A 14,987-nucleotide genomic window follows, 5' to 3' on the forward strand; every position below is an offset into this window, starting at 1 on the left:
TGTAGAGGGGCCGGGGCCTGGGGACAAGATGGCAGGTAAGGTAGGATTCAGGCTCAAAACCAGTTGATTAAAAAGTAGTGATTGCCTTTCAGATCCTCTGCCTCAGGCCCTCAGTCCTAGACAGTTGTTTTCAAAGGTGAAAAGAGATGGCTTGAAATCAACAGGCAGGCCTGATGGGATGTAAAAGTGATCAACATAGGTATAGTCCATATCAGCAGTGCCTTCTAATCACAAAGGGGTAGGGTACCATATCCTGACTTCCTTCAGATTGATCTGTGTTCCCAAACTTAAAGAAACAAGGGGAATGCTTACAGGGATTTTTAACTTGAGCAAATAGGCTTGTGGCATTAGTGTAGCACCTTGAGTTCTTTGGAGTCAAGGTACTGACTGGACTGTCCTTGCTAATAAATATTTTGGTCACAAAATCTACAAATTCCATTATCTGTGTTATGCATACAAGTTTCTTTGGTTTGTAGCAAGACCATTAAGTATTAAAATTATTCAAAAATCATGATCAATTGCTAAGATGTATCCTCATAAAAAATAAACCCTTGTCATGACCATAGAAGTAAATAGACTGTTAAAAATAACTTGACCATAGAAGAAAACAGACTGTCAAAATAAATTTTAGAAATAATCTAATGTAGTCATTTTACAGATAGGAGAACTGAGGCCCAAGTTGTTCACGTGATTTAGTCAAAGAAAGTTAGCAGCAAACCAGCATTAGCATCCAGGCATTCTGATATCTGCCTGAAGCCAAGACATGATATGAAAATATTTGCACACCACACTGGAATTAACTGGAGGAGACTTGAGGACATCTATGTGGGCTAAGTGAAAACATTTATTACATTTTCTTTATATTTTATTACTATGATAATAAAAATAAAATCCAGAGCATTAGAAATAGATGTCAAATATTGAATTTGTATGAAAATTCAAAATAAAATCTTTTCCGAAATTTTTAATGAGAAAGTTGAGCTTTGTTTCACACACATAACTATTTTATACCAAGTTTTACATTTGAAACAGCTACAAGCAAGTCCTGATCAAGTCTTTTTAATGATCTCTTCAAAGTCTTGATAGTCACCATTGATGGGAAACTTTGTTCCCACAAGTAGGTGATAAAAAAATTTAGAGCCATTTTTTACAGCCATTCAAAAATTTACAACAGTTGAAATTATCTTGAAGAGTCGAAGAGCTCTTCTTTTTTATTTTCTCTGACCAATAGAAATGTTGAAATGCTCTTTTGATAACAGAAATAGATTTCAAATCTAGTCAAACTTTTTCATTCTGAGGATTTCAAAAGAAAGGCGCTTGAACACGCAGAACATGAACTAGAGCCCTTTCCCTGAACCTGCATGGGACTATGGGGCGAGCCATCAGAGCCCCAAGGGCTGCCCTCGGTGAGCCCTGGGCTGACAACCACCTCAGTTACCCCAGGCCTCAGGTGCAGAGGGTTCACTAGTTCACACATCTGTAACCTCTTTGAGCACAACAATCAGGAAGCCCAGAGAGATACAAATGACTGGCCCAGGTCAGCACATGACATGCCAAGACCAGAAGGGGGATTGCCTACCACTCAACTTGTACTATCTCCCCTTTCCAAGGGACATCTTCATTAATAATCTGGCCCCCGTTCTACCGGTAGACCAGCAATGTGGTCAGTTTACTTCTCCTAATAAATGGTGGTCCTAGAAATTCATACAATTAGTATCCAATTGAAACTTTATTTTGCAAATAAATTATTATACTTAATCCTACTCTACCCACTGTGAGATCAAGCTTTCTTCCCCTAAATGCTCAATGTCAGTGAGACCTGCGCCACTGACCACTTTAAAAACAAGCATCGCTATGGATAGAACAATAAAATCAAGCAATTTCTTTTACCATTTTTCACCCAAACTCCACTCATTAGCTGACTTTGCATACGCTTCATCCATTTCAATTCCCCTGGGCTGAGCAGTTTATGTTGTAAAGAGCTGCTGCCTGCACTAAAAATGCCCTTCTTCCATCTTTCTTTTAAAAAAGAAAAACTTTTCTTTTTTTTTCTGTAGCCTGATAAGAAGTGCTGAGTGGACAGCCGTGGCAGCTTCTGTTTATACTGTGAGCAACCGCGGCACAAATCAGCACCGAGTTTCTCTCGATTTCTGCCAGAGGCAATATTATCCTGCAGGGACCCACTCTGGGGTTCCAGAGGCTGATGTATTCCTTGCTGTCACATGTATATGCCTAAGAGAGAAATTTCAGCCCCTCGGATGCTGCCAGAAACAGTGGAGAGTGATGGGGTGGCACCGTCCACCAGATTCTTTTCATATCCCATTAGCAGCACACACTTATTGAGGCCCTACTATGTACAAAGCCATGTGTTAATTTCTATCTGCTAAGATGTACTGACCCACCGATGACCACACCACCCTTTCTTACTCATCTTTTGATTTCTCTCCTCCCTTTACCTTTGTACTGTCATCATCCTAAAGTGAGGCAGTGGAGTTTCCACAGAGGCAATAGCTTGGCAATGCTCTCCTTCTAGTAGGGCTGGGTCATCTGTCGAGGCAAATGTGCCATTGAAGACAGACCCCCAGCATTATCCAGATAGCTTCATGGGTGTTGACTGTGGGCACTGGGCCAACTAGACCTTTCAACCACGTGCATAAAGTAACTGAAATATCTCTGTGGTCCCTCAACACGTGCATTCAAATAAGGTCCCGTTAACATTATTATCTCAAATTACTTTCTTTCAGCCTCACCCTGCTCCAATCTCCCTGCCAAGTCTCCCCAGTATATTTCTGGCAGTCCCCAAGGAGGGTCTCAACTAGCTCGCATGCCTTTCATGCAAGTCCCTGAGTGCTCGAACACCTTCTACTCCTGCTCTGGAGCCTCCACTCATGACACGGCTGGAGGGAACCACAACAGCAGCAAGGGATGATGCCCATGGTGGGAACACAGTGTTTGTAACACAGGCAACAGCTCCCTCACCCACCGGTCTGCAAGGAGCCAGAGCTTTCTGGGTTCCTGGGTTCTGTGCCACACTTCAGTGTGCACAAGGAGGGCCAGGTGGGGTCCAGATGACAAAGTCTCTCATGAAAATAGCTCCTTCAGCCTCTCCCAACAGGTAATAACCCAGCTCAGCGAATCAGTTGCAGGCAGAGACTAGGTCTTCAGTTCTCCATGTCTCTGTGCCCCTCTCAAAGCCAAGCAAAACAAGACAAAGAAACCACCACCAAGCACAACACTAACACACTCCCTCTCATTCCAAAAGCAAGAACTGTCATAGATACTAACTCATATATAGATACAAAGTTGTACCTAGAATAGTCACTGGTACATACTGGTGTGTATATATATATATATATATATATATATATATATATATATATGTGTGTGTGTGTATATATACACACACACATATATATATATATATACACACACACATTTGGGACCCAAAGTAGTCCCTCTTGTTCCACAAGTAACCACATTCTGACCCTTGGTCTGTGTTCAGCAAGAGCATCATGCTACCGTGCACCAAGGGTATGTGCTAGACACCAGTCCCCACCATTCATGGCTCAGGGACTCCGCCATTCCGCTCACTCACTGTGCCTTGTAAACATTGTACAACCCATGTTCCTTGCCGCCTCCACTAGATCCATCAGCTGTTCTGCTTGCGCCAGTTAGCTCTAGCCACAAAATGCTATATAACAAACCACTCCCTATCTTAGTGGCTTAAAAGAACAATCATTTATTCTCACTCATACATTGGGTTTGGCTGGTCCAGGCTTGGTTTGGCTGGCTGTGATTTCAAGCTACAGAGTGGGTCAAGATCTGCTGTACATGTTTTTTTCACCCTCTTCAGACCACCAGGCTAGGCTTGGCATTTTCTTCTCATGGCAGAAACACAAGAAGGACCAGCCCAACCACGCAAACACATTTTCAGTCTCTGCTTCTGTCATGTCCGCTAATATTCCATTGGGCAAAGCAAGTCATGTGGCCCAAGCCTAACATCAATGGAGCAGGAAAGTACACGCCTCCATCAAAGGATGAGGGGGCAGGAGATGGGGACAGGAGTGAATATTTGCTGAATAATCACCTAATATACCACACACCCAAATCCAAATCTACAGAGTCAGTAAACATGCCATCAGGAGGTAGTCAAGATGTGGCCTGAGACAGTCTGCTCTAAGAAGTTTATATGCAAGAATACATCCATGACTCATATAGTACAAGTAGTTCACATCAAGCATTACCACTTGGCTTCTTGTTTGAAACAGTCATGTCTTGCCCAGTGAGGGACCCTGGTTTCCAGAACCAGTGCGGCCTTGTCTTTAAAGAAATCACTCTTTCGTTCTCTAACTTGCATTTCGTACTACTTGAATTGACTGGGCTCCAGAGCCTCTCTGTATTTTCTCTCTCCCTACCCTATGCCCATTTTCAACTATCTTGGGTTCATACTTTTCTCCCTGTCCCAGACGACTTCTGGAGAAATCTGTGATGCTTTGAAAACTTAAAAGAAACAAGAGGTCCCTTTCTAACTCCCTCCTTCTTCTTGCAGTTCAAATCAGACATGCATGGGGAGATAGATATACATGTATGCTACACCATGTTCAGTAACCGCATGCACAGCACTTGCCCCTCCCTACAGGGGAGGAAAGTTACAGCACCACGCTTGGGCCCCTCTTGCCTTTATTGTTCTGCACTGCCTTTTGTCTGAAATAGTCACATAGAAACTTTCTTTCACAGGGACAGTGCCTTAGTGTTTAGTCATATGTTTAATTCTTCAAAGTCAATATTTGCAGAAAACATAAGCACAGCATGATATTGCCTTGGAGTTGTTGATTAATTCCTTTCTGAGGCTTCCCTTCTTTAAATTTCCTTTTTGTTTTCAGCTCATCATTAGTCCTGTAATGGGATGTGTGCCAGTTTGTGTGACTGCATTATCTTGTTGCCCCAAAGTCTGGTAAGGACTATGGGGAACTTTTATTCTGAATGAAGTCATACAGCCCTCCTCCTTCCCATCTTGTTCCAGGAAGAATGATAAGCATGACTGAATCCAGCATTCTTGGGAAACAGAGACAGGTCATAGATGGCGAGAGAAGCAGAGTTGGTACCAATGTAACCTCCAACCTAGAAGAGAAGGATGTTTGTCACCTGTTCGGAAAGCTAAAATGCTACCATGAAGTAAGTAGTTCTTTGATACCCATTTCATGTACAATGCAAAAGAGGCACATGGACAGATGAAATGACAACTAAGAGTCACACTGTGGGTTGGTGGGAACCTTAAATAATCTTTAGGAGTCTCTGCTTCTCAGGGCATTGAAATCCTCTCGAGTCTTGGCATCATGACTCTTCTGCTGCACAAATCCCCTTTTAGGTGGCTTTTAGATGGGAGCAAGAAGCGGAATTGAGAAAATATCAGAAAAGTGCTGTAAGAGAAAAGTGAGCTGCTTCAGTCTCCTACCAACTTTCCACTCGTCCTTTCTGAAAGCATAAACAAATTTTAACCACAAATCCTCTGGCCCACTGGTTTTCCAACCCATCTGCTACAACATGGGATATGGAATTTTTATTTTTGTGTGTCTGTTCATATGATTGCTTACATAGCCTGCAGACCTCAGAGAAATGCAGTATTGGTTTCTTTAAAATATTAGGGTTTCACTCTATTTTATTTTCCAAATGTAAAGTCTGAGTGTCTTAGCTTGGGATCGTTAAGTGCCAAGAATTAGACATGCAATGTGGCTCATGGAATTGGGACAACTATGGCTTCTTGCAAAGCTGGAGAAAAAAAAGCTTTTGAGTCAAGGCCATTCAGCAAAGCTCATGTTAAATGAAAATTCCACTAAGTTTTGTAAAAGCTTTTTGCTGGACAAGAAGGAAAAAATAATTTAGAAACCAATGAAGAAACGTGAAATTCATTCAGACAGGCTTCCCTGGACAAAGGCCTTCAGCAGGTTTCTGCCTGTATCTGGAAGTCAAAACATCTAATGTCCATTAACTCTTGGGTCCTCTTGGTTCCCCACCCAGAGCTCACAGTCTGCCTTCTTCCAATTCCTCTGTGCCAGCATGTCTGTTAATGTCCCAAGTGGCTTCCTTTACAGCCGCGTGATCATCTGTGTATTATTAACTAAACGCAAATTAAAGTCATTACTTGGTGCTTAATTTTATGTAACATTTCTTTGTAATGTGTACAAAAGAAATTTGTTTTTACAGGAGTTTGGTAAATAGCATGTGCCATGATTAATTAGAGCATATAATGGGTCTGTTGATTTGAAATTAAATTCAGTGCAACAAATTTCTCTGAAAATAATTTCTTAAATGACATTTCAAGGTGTGTGAGCCTTTAAAAAAAAAAGTGAACATCCTGCATCCACAGTCTTTATGGTCTATCCTAGATCTATCTGTTGGATTTTACCTGCTAACGGACTCACTTTTATTTTTCTCAAACCTATAGGAACAGCAACATTCAAAAAACTATTTTAAATCCTTTTTGGAAAAAGGTAGATTGTAAATGCATAAACTAACAAACAAGTGAATCCTTAAATAGTTGCTGGAGGTCAGTTACAGTTCAGTGTAGTTTATTTCCCTCCAGCTACATGTGGTCTTCCTCTTCCTCATACACCCCAAGTGCTTTCCTGCCTCAGGGCCTTTTCACTTGTTCCTTCTGCCCATACATCTTTCTGTTTGGGTCTTCATGTGACTCAAATCTTAAAGAAGGACTTCTCTGACCATCCAAGCTAAGGAAGATCTCTGCCCCAGTCCCTATCACATCTCTGTGTTTAATGCTTTATTCACAGAACAAATCACTCTCTGGTATTATCCAACTTTGTGTTTGTTCATTGCTTTTCCCCTGTCTCCTCCTATAGAAGGTGAGCTCCTTGAGAACAAAAACTTGTCTGCTTTATCTTCCTTGTATTTCCAACACTTAGAACAATGCCTGGTACATTAGTTGGTGCTTAATAAATTATCATGAAATGAATGAATTAATTGCATTGTTCTCACAAGCCCCTCTAAATAACCATTCTCCTAATGGAGAAAAAGCACAATTGACTTTAAAAGTTTTCTTGAAGAAACAGAAAGAGAAATTCAGTATTTGTTGACTAGGTTTTAGATGCATTGGAAGGAAATGAAAAATTAAAATGTTAACAAATTAAACACCAGGAAGGGCAGGAATGTTGGTACTAGTTGCTGACTTTGCACAAACACCAAGTACCAGCCAGGAAGTGAAACCTTCAGTCAATTGGCACTTTCTTTCTTTATAAACCCAACAACTAGTTTGAATTATTTTATTCCCATTAAAATAACTTAGCCATAACAAACTAAAAGATCTGAAGATTCTTTCAAGTTTCATATATTTAAAACAGGATTCTTGGCATTTTATATGATTTCACGGTAGAGATATATGAGGTAGCTTGGGAGGAGAGGCTGCAGTAATACAAGAGTTTCTGATAGCAAAAACTAAGAAGTGTACATCTCTATGTTAAGTGTCATAATGTATTTAAGTTTAATCTTCAAAATACATGGAAGTCTCTCTTTGTGCCTAACTTTAAAGCTCAACATGAAGTCTATATCAAACAATGGCACTGGTCTAATAGCATTAATAAGATTTGATTCCCCAATTGTGAGTGGGGTCTGGAAAATGTTTATTTTCTGATTTTCTCAATGAGCTTAGGGTGAACAGAAGTTTAGGTGGCTCAGTGTACAATTAGTTACAAATTCTTTATGTTCAAATCCCATCTCTGCCATTTACTGTGTAAACTCTGGCATGATACTTAATTTCTCTGAGTCTCAGATTTCTCATCTGCAAATGGGTCTGATATAATGCCTGTGTATTAAATGTAAAGCACTTGTTTTCCTGTAATTGTATATGTCAAACTTTTTACTTATTATTCTTGGATTTTAAGTTGTAATTTAAAGAGATATTCCTATGCCAGGTTATAAAGTAATTCATCTTTTTTCATATATCATCTTTTTTATGTTATCTTTTTTTTTATATGTTATCTTCTACCTATAAATTTCCCAATCATTTAAAATTTGTCCCGGTATACAGTATAAGGAAAGGCTTCAATTTTATCTCTTTATATATGCGTATCCAGTTGTCCTAACACCACTGATTTAAAAGCCATCTTTTCCTCACTAATTAGGAATGCCACTTTTACCATATACTACATTTTTATATGTAATTAGGTCTATTTCTGAATTTTCTACTCTATTTGTCTAGCTATTCATGCATTAATACAAAACTGCTTTAATCACAGAGGTTTTTGATATGTTTTAATGTTATACCATTTTTTTCTTTTTTTTTTTTTTTTGAGGGGTTTCTTGGCTATTCTTGCATGTTTACTCTTCCAAACATACTATATAAGCAGTTCATTTAGCTCTCAGAAAAAACCTGATAGCATTTTTAGCGGAATTTTATGAAAATCATTTAAATATTAATAGGAAGAACTAAGATCTTTATGATACTGAGTTTTTCTATGAACATAGTGCATCCTTCCAACTGTTAAAGTCTAATTTTATATCTTCATGACTGTTTATAACTTTCTTCATATAGATTTTGGACATTTCTTGTTAAGCATATGCTGAGGTATTGTATTTTGTTTTAGCTATCAGACATGTGGTCTTTTCTTCCATTACGTCTTCTTACTGGTTTTTGTTTCTATCCACTGATTCAGTAATCATATTGTGGTAGTATTGGTATTGGTGTTCTGAAACTGTTGTGTATGTAACCAAAATGTATATATATTGGTATCATTGAAAACTGGGATTTGCAGCTTTAGTGAGAGCAGACACAAATGTAAGATCAATGAGAGTAAGTAAAAGTCCTATAGTTCTGCAAATGAATCTGAGGAAGCAATACCAATTCATAATGTGTTTTATGTTTTAAAAGTACTCATTTTCTAGGTCTGTCCACTGAAAAAGCCTGTATACAATGGCTAATGCAACAGCAACAAGCACCTTTAGAACCCTGACTGTGTCTCTAGATACTATTTGCCACCAAAAGGAAACAAACCTCTTGGTAAGATGGCTGATTCCAGGTCTGAGGCAGCAAGTTTATTAAACGAGTCTGGAATATCTTATCCTACCTGGTAGCAAGGAAGTGATGGCACACTAGTAGGATTCTGCCCAAAGGATTTGGCTACCAGCTTAAAGATTCAGCTGGCCAGAGATGGGATCATTTGAGCATCAGTAGGATGATAAATGCAATGGATTGAAACATGTCAAGTATATTTAAATTCATAAGTTCAGTATAATACCAAAAATGAAATTCTTAATGCTAGGGGACCAATTCATTGTGTTAGAAAAAAAAAAAAAAACCAAAACTGGTCTCAGAGTAATCAAGAAGAACTTTGTCTTTACAGAATTTTTTCAACAAATAAATGAAAAAGGAATGACAGCAGTAGGATATCACCATTTTGCAGCCTCCTAATGGATTAACAGATCTAGGCAACGACCACATCAGTGGCTGTTCACATCAACAAAAAGAGATGACAGACAATATGTACTTCCTAAACACTATGTATGAAATTATTATTGACAAAATAACTGAACTTGAATCTTATCAGGCGTCTAGATCTAACTCTTAATTTACAGCTTACAATGGCAGAGGAACATGTTAAACAACATCACAGGGACACAATCAATAAAACCCAACCTGTTGGAAACCCCAGGACAAACAGCCAGTTTCTTCAACAATAACAAACAAACAAAATTGCAAGAAAAAAAAAAAAAAAAACAGAGAAAGAGATGGTAGGGAGGCCTATAAATTTTGTTGACATGCAAATTTATTTATTTGATCATATGTGGAGACGCAGGGTAGAATAAATTCATTTTCTCAATAGTATCACTATAAACAGGCTGAATTTCAGAGCTCTTAGTTTGCTTTACAAACTTCTAAACAGTGAACATTAGCAGCTGAGTAAGCCTTTTCCTTCCCCTCTAGGTACTTCTGCACTTGTAGGGTGGGGGGAGGTGCTGCTTGGGGAGGGGTGGGTGATAGATAACTGATGCTAAATAAATAACATTGGGTTGAACTTGCCAAACTCTTTCTGCCTCCTCCCATAGGCAGTTGGGTGACTTGGCTTATTTTTTAAAGTCACTGAGTAAGCAAGTAAGTTTATCAAACCCAGAGAATGGAGGGGAGTTTCCATCATAGATAATTTACAAAGGTAGGAATGGATGAACTCAGAGCTTAATTATTCAGTGCCTTTTTTTGCCGAGCAGAGCAAGGTATGCTAGCAATGGCGCTCAAATCCTTGGTCCACTAAGACATCAGTGCAATGCACTCAGTTCCTCTGATTAAAATGTGATGGAAAAGTCATCTTTGGATGGGGAAGAGAAATTAGTTTATTATAATGATGGTACTATACAAGGAAAATGAAAGCAGCAAACAGCAGTCAGTATCCTTTTTCTCTTTAACTCCAATGACCACTCTACTCCTGCCAGCCTTACAGTCCAAACAAACTCAACCTGAAGAGCAGAGGGTGAGGTCAAAGAAGTGAGGAGGCCTTTATCCAGATCTGTGGACCACTTCAGATATTCTTGGATCCTAGCATCCTAACCTTTGTAGTTGAGGTAGTTATGGGGGATTGAAGGTTTAAGACTCCATTTTTTTTTTTTTTGACCAGTGCACTAAAATGGCTTAAATAGCATAATCTTTTTAAGGTATATCATACAGATAACCTTGTTCTTTTCCCATTGCACCCTCTACAATTTAGATTCATAGATAGCCTCCCCATTACACTCAGCTGCCTCCCAGCAGCAAGAAGCCTTTCTTGGTAGGTGATAACAATCAGTCCATCTTTAGTTAGTCTAATGGTGAGAAGATAGTTGCCTCTTACTGTCTAAACCAGTTCTGAAATGATTTCTGAAATGACTGCAATGTCAGACATGGCCATGTCCCAGTGGAGTCCCAGAGTGCCTGTCCGTGGTGGTGCACGTCTTCCACTTGCAGTCTAGCAAACTCCCTGACTTGAATTTGAATTGATAGTTGTAGTATCCTCCATGATACCAGGAGTATTTCTGACTCCACTGTCAATCACTACCACTTCATCCTTGACAGGGCTATCATTGTAGACCCAGGAAACAAGATCTGTAGAGTTCCAATAGGTATCAGGACACTATCATTCTCCATCAGACCAATTCAAGTCAAGTGTCTACCTGTTACCAAGGACATATAGCTCCAGCATTGTTTTCACACTGAAAAATGCTGTGTTTTGAAGCCATTTTTCTTAAAAGTAGATAGAATGGATGGAACAATTCTTAGAGTGGGTGATACAGTCCATAGCCGTGTGTTCCTCTTCCAGACATTTATTCCCAACTTATCAACTCATCAAAACATAATGGGGCCCCAGGTCCTCCAAGTTCCAGCTCCAAGACACAGAACTTGGCCAGTTTGTGATGGTTTCATGATGCTTTGTGGTCAAGACTACATAGGAAGCCTGGAAGAAGTCAGCCCATTGGGGTAGAAGAGGCACAAGGTGAATTGTGGCCCCAAATCCACAGAGCTGAAGTCGGGCAGGTGGTTGCTGTGCCAGGAGCACTGGTGCTGGGCTGGCCGTTCACCATTCCAGTGCCACTAAAACCACTTGCTGTCCCAGGCCAGCACCCACAACATGCCCCAGGCTGCTAACACCCCAAACGCTGCCTTGTCAAACCAGCCCCGAGTCAAGACTCAATGGATTGAGATGGAGCAGCGTCTGGCCTGCGTTGAGCCTGGAGTGCCCACCTGGCCTCCCAGCAGCAGCCACTCACCCATCACTGCGTCTCAGGAGTGAGGACACCTATGGATTAAAATTGACTTATGAATGGAGCTTGTTTGGAACCCGACTAAAGCAAAGCAAACTTTTTGTTATGCTTTGTTTTGTTTTAAGGAAAACAGGACCAGTATAGTGTTCATGAAAGTAGATGAGATGGGAGGCAGAAATCAGGAAGAACTGAGAGCGCTGGGGTCCAGAAGTTGGCCAGGATAAAAGTACAGGCCAAGTCAGGTGGCCGTGGGACCCTCCCTACTATGTGATACCCATCACAACCTCATTTATCTACTGTCTCCAATTTGCCCATCAGGGAAATACTTGGGTTTGAAAAGAATCTTAGAATAGGGATCCAGAAAAAGATTAGCTATATTAAACCATGCCCTCCAATTCAACTAGCAATAAAACAAGAGAGAAAGGAGACATATCTCTAAATTCAATTCTCCTATCTTCACTTATGTTTTATGGAGAACTTATGTCATTCACAAAAGAGATGTAGTTTCCCCAGGGGAGACAGCAGGTGTACATTTTCTCTCAAGGTTATTTAATTGCTGTCAAGAAGACATATGATTAACAAAACCAAATGCTGGAAATATGAAGTATAGACAGTTTGAAAGTTGTTTATATAGTTGATTACAGTATATCATACAATGTGTTTATTTGCCATAAACCTGCCTATCACAAACTGTTTCCACACCTGTGCATCTGCAGTAAACAGCCCACCGCTTAGCTGTGCATAAATTCCCAGCTGAGAGAATGGCCAGCATCCAGCAGAAAGTAGCTTTCTATTGTGGCTGGCGTCTCAGACACCTCCTGTGCCCCCAGCTTCATATCAGTGAGGCTGGGGCCTGAGACCTGCTGACCTGTAGCACCCTCGGCTTGATGAGAGCCCTCTGAGCTCAACAGAAGGAAAACATTATGGAAATCACAGGCCTTTGAGGTTCCTCATTGTTCTTTATGAGGTTGCTGCTCAAAGGGAGGCCCATTGTCTATAATCTCTCGGTTACTGTCTAGAGATGAGACAGGAACAGAATTGAGAGGAGGCATTTAGAACTGTTGAGAGCCATGTGGCAGCCCAAGTTTATGTCAGTTTAATTGAATTTAAAAATGGGACTTGAATTTTGTGTTTATTGATTTTTTTATTCCATTTTAAGATATTTTTATTGCACTTTACAAAATATCAGGCTGTGACGGACTGGAGGAAAAAAACAAAAGAAACTGATCTTTCACCACACATAGTTTGAGAAGCACTGCTTCAGAGCAATAGCGCGTATGCATGCTACATCCCAGGGTTTCACTCTGACACTCTGGCAGTTCCCAAGGGGTAGCCAATGGCAAAAAAAAGGTGAATCTACAAAGATGGTCTCCCCAAAGGGTCAAAGTGTTATTCACAGGTGAGAAGCAAGTATCTAACCTACTGCACGTGTGTTAGGTCCATGCCACCGGCCCAGCTAAACCCCTGGTCACAGCATAACCCTTAGGCTTTTCACCTGTAGTAGTCAAAGTAGTAGCAGTAGTAGTAGTGGTACTAGAAGCAGCAGCTAAGATTTACATAGGATTTACTATGATGCAGATACTGTCCTAAATACATATACCAAGTATCAAATGGCTCCTCTCTCCTTGGAGTAATACGTAGCCTCACCTATACATGTACCAAGGGAGGTATAGCATCAAGTGTATACCTGATTCCTTGTATAGCTATGAAAATTTGCTGACAACTAACCTCTTCTTTGGGTATTTCAAGACATTATGTCATATGTACTAGAGACAAAAATTAAACAATAGAAATATAATACCCAGGAAATATGAGATTTGTGTTCAGATAGTGGTCATAATGTAGAGCTGGAAAAAAAATTTAATATAGAAACAGCACTTAATTTTGGAAAATACGGGGAGAGTTTGAACTATATTTTCATTTTTGTTGTTGCACTTGGAAATTCTCAGGCATGAAACAGAAGTAAAATTATAAATATAAGGAGCAAAGACAACAACATAAGACAACTTGCTTCACCACATAGAGATATTATCCAAGACAAAGTCTGCCATTTACAAGTTTTCTTCCCCCAAATAGGTTGTAAGACTGAGGAGCATTTCAGATATTTCTGTACTCTTTGCCCAGCTTGTTGGGGTTTAATGAATGTTCAAATTTTATAAAGTCTGTGTTTAACAAACAGAGTATATTTGCCCTATTTGTCTAAGAATGAGCCTTCTTAGACTTGGTGTAAGGGCAGCTGCTTTCTGTCCATCCCATCATCTCTGCCACAACCTGAGTTACCCTCTGCTGTTGACAGATTCCTGCTTGGCCATGCAGTGGTCTAAAAAGGATTAACGTAGATTTTTAGTACATCGTTGTAGGGAAGGGTTGAAGAGTTCATTTTGGGGAAACATAAGTTGAGGGGAAAATGAGCTCCTCCCTCATCTTTCCCTGACCTTTGTCCTTTCTCAGGCTCAGAGGACAAGCTGAGGCTCAACTCTGTGGGGACAGTAGATGGTCCCAAACCCACATGAGCAGGCAGAGAGATGTTTTCTCTCAGCTGACTAAAATCTCTTCTCCTTCCCACCAATTTAAAACCTAATAATGAAACGCTAATGCCAAAGGCCAATCAATTAATATTCATTGGAAGCTCATCACATTCCAGAGCCATGATTCCTGCCCCTAATCAACCATGAATCTCAAGAGAGTCTTCACCATGTTAATTCTGTGTGCCCTCTGAGATGAGATCACGACTGTAAGCTCCTCCTGAAGGTAGAGAACTGAGACAGAAAGGGATATCAACGCAACTCAGACAAAGCCTCAAGGTGAATGAGTGAAAAGATAAGAGGAGCAGGGCATATGCTACTTACTGGGGATGTTTCAAGGGAAGAGTCCCAATTTGATTTTGTGTGTGTGTGTGTGTGTGTGTGTGTGTGTGTTGTTTCTTGTATCTCTACAATAATGCGAAGTAGAGTAGTTCACCATAAAATACCTTCAAAAAATGTCATTTTACCTTCCTAACAAGGTGATGAGAGATATTAATATGTTTATTTTACAGATGAGGAAAACAAGTCCTTTCCCCCATTGTCATATATGGTAGAGCAGAGCCAAGACCTTTATTAAAGTCCTTTGCCTTTGAACCCAGGGCTCTTTTTTCACCATAGCTGCCTTTATCGTCTTCTCCTGGATTTTCTTCCTTTTCAAATTCACAGGCATCTCAAATTTAATATATTCAAAACTGAATTCCTGGTTATTCCCCCAAAATCTTT

The 14,987-nt window shown here is 40.0% G+C and overlaps 1 pseudogene; it reads right to left on the reverse strand.

The window, feature by feature from the left end:
- Nucleotides 1-10,270: 10,270 nt before the first annotated feature.
- LOC102507898 lies at nucleotides 10,271-11,749 on the reverse strand (annotated as a pseudogene).
- Between the last annotated feature and the right edge of the window lie 3,238 nt (nucleotides 11,750-14,987).

This window comes from Camelus ferus, chromosome 5 (assembly GCF_009834535.1).
Source record: "Camelus ferus isolate YT-003-E chromosome 5, BCGSAC_Cfer_1.0, whole genome shotgun sequence".
NCBI classification, from domain to species: domain Eukaryota; kingdom Metazoa; phylum Chordata; class Mammalia; order Artiodactyla; family Camelidae; genus Camelus; species Camelus ferus.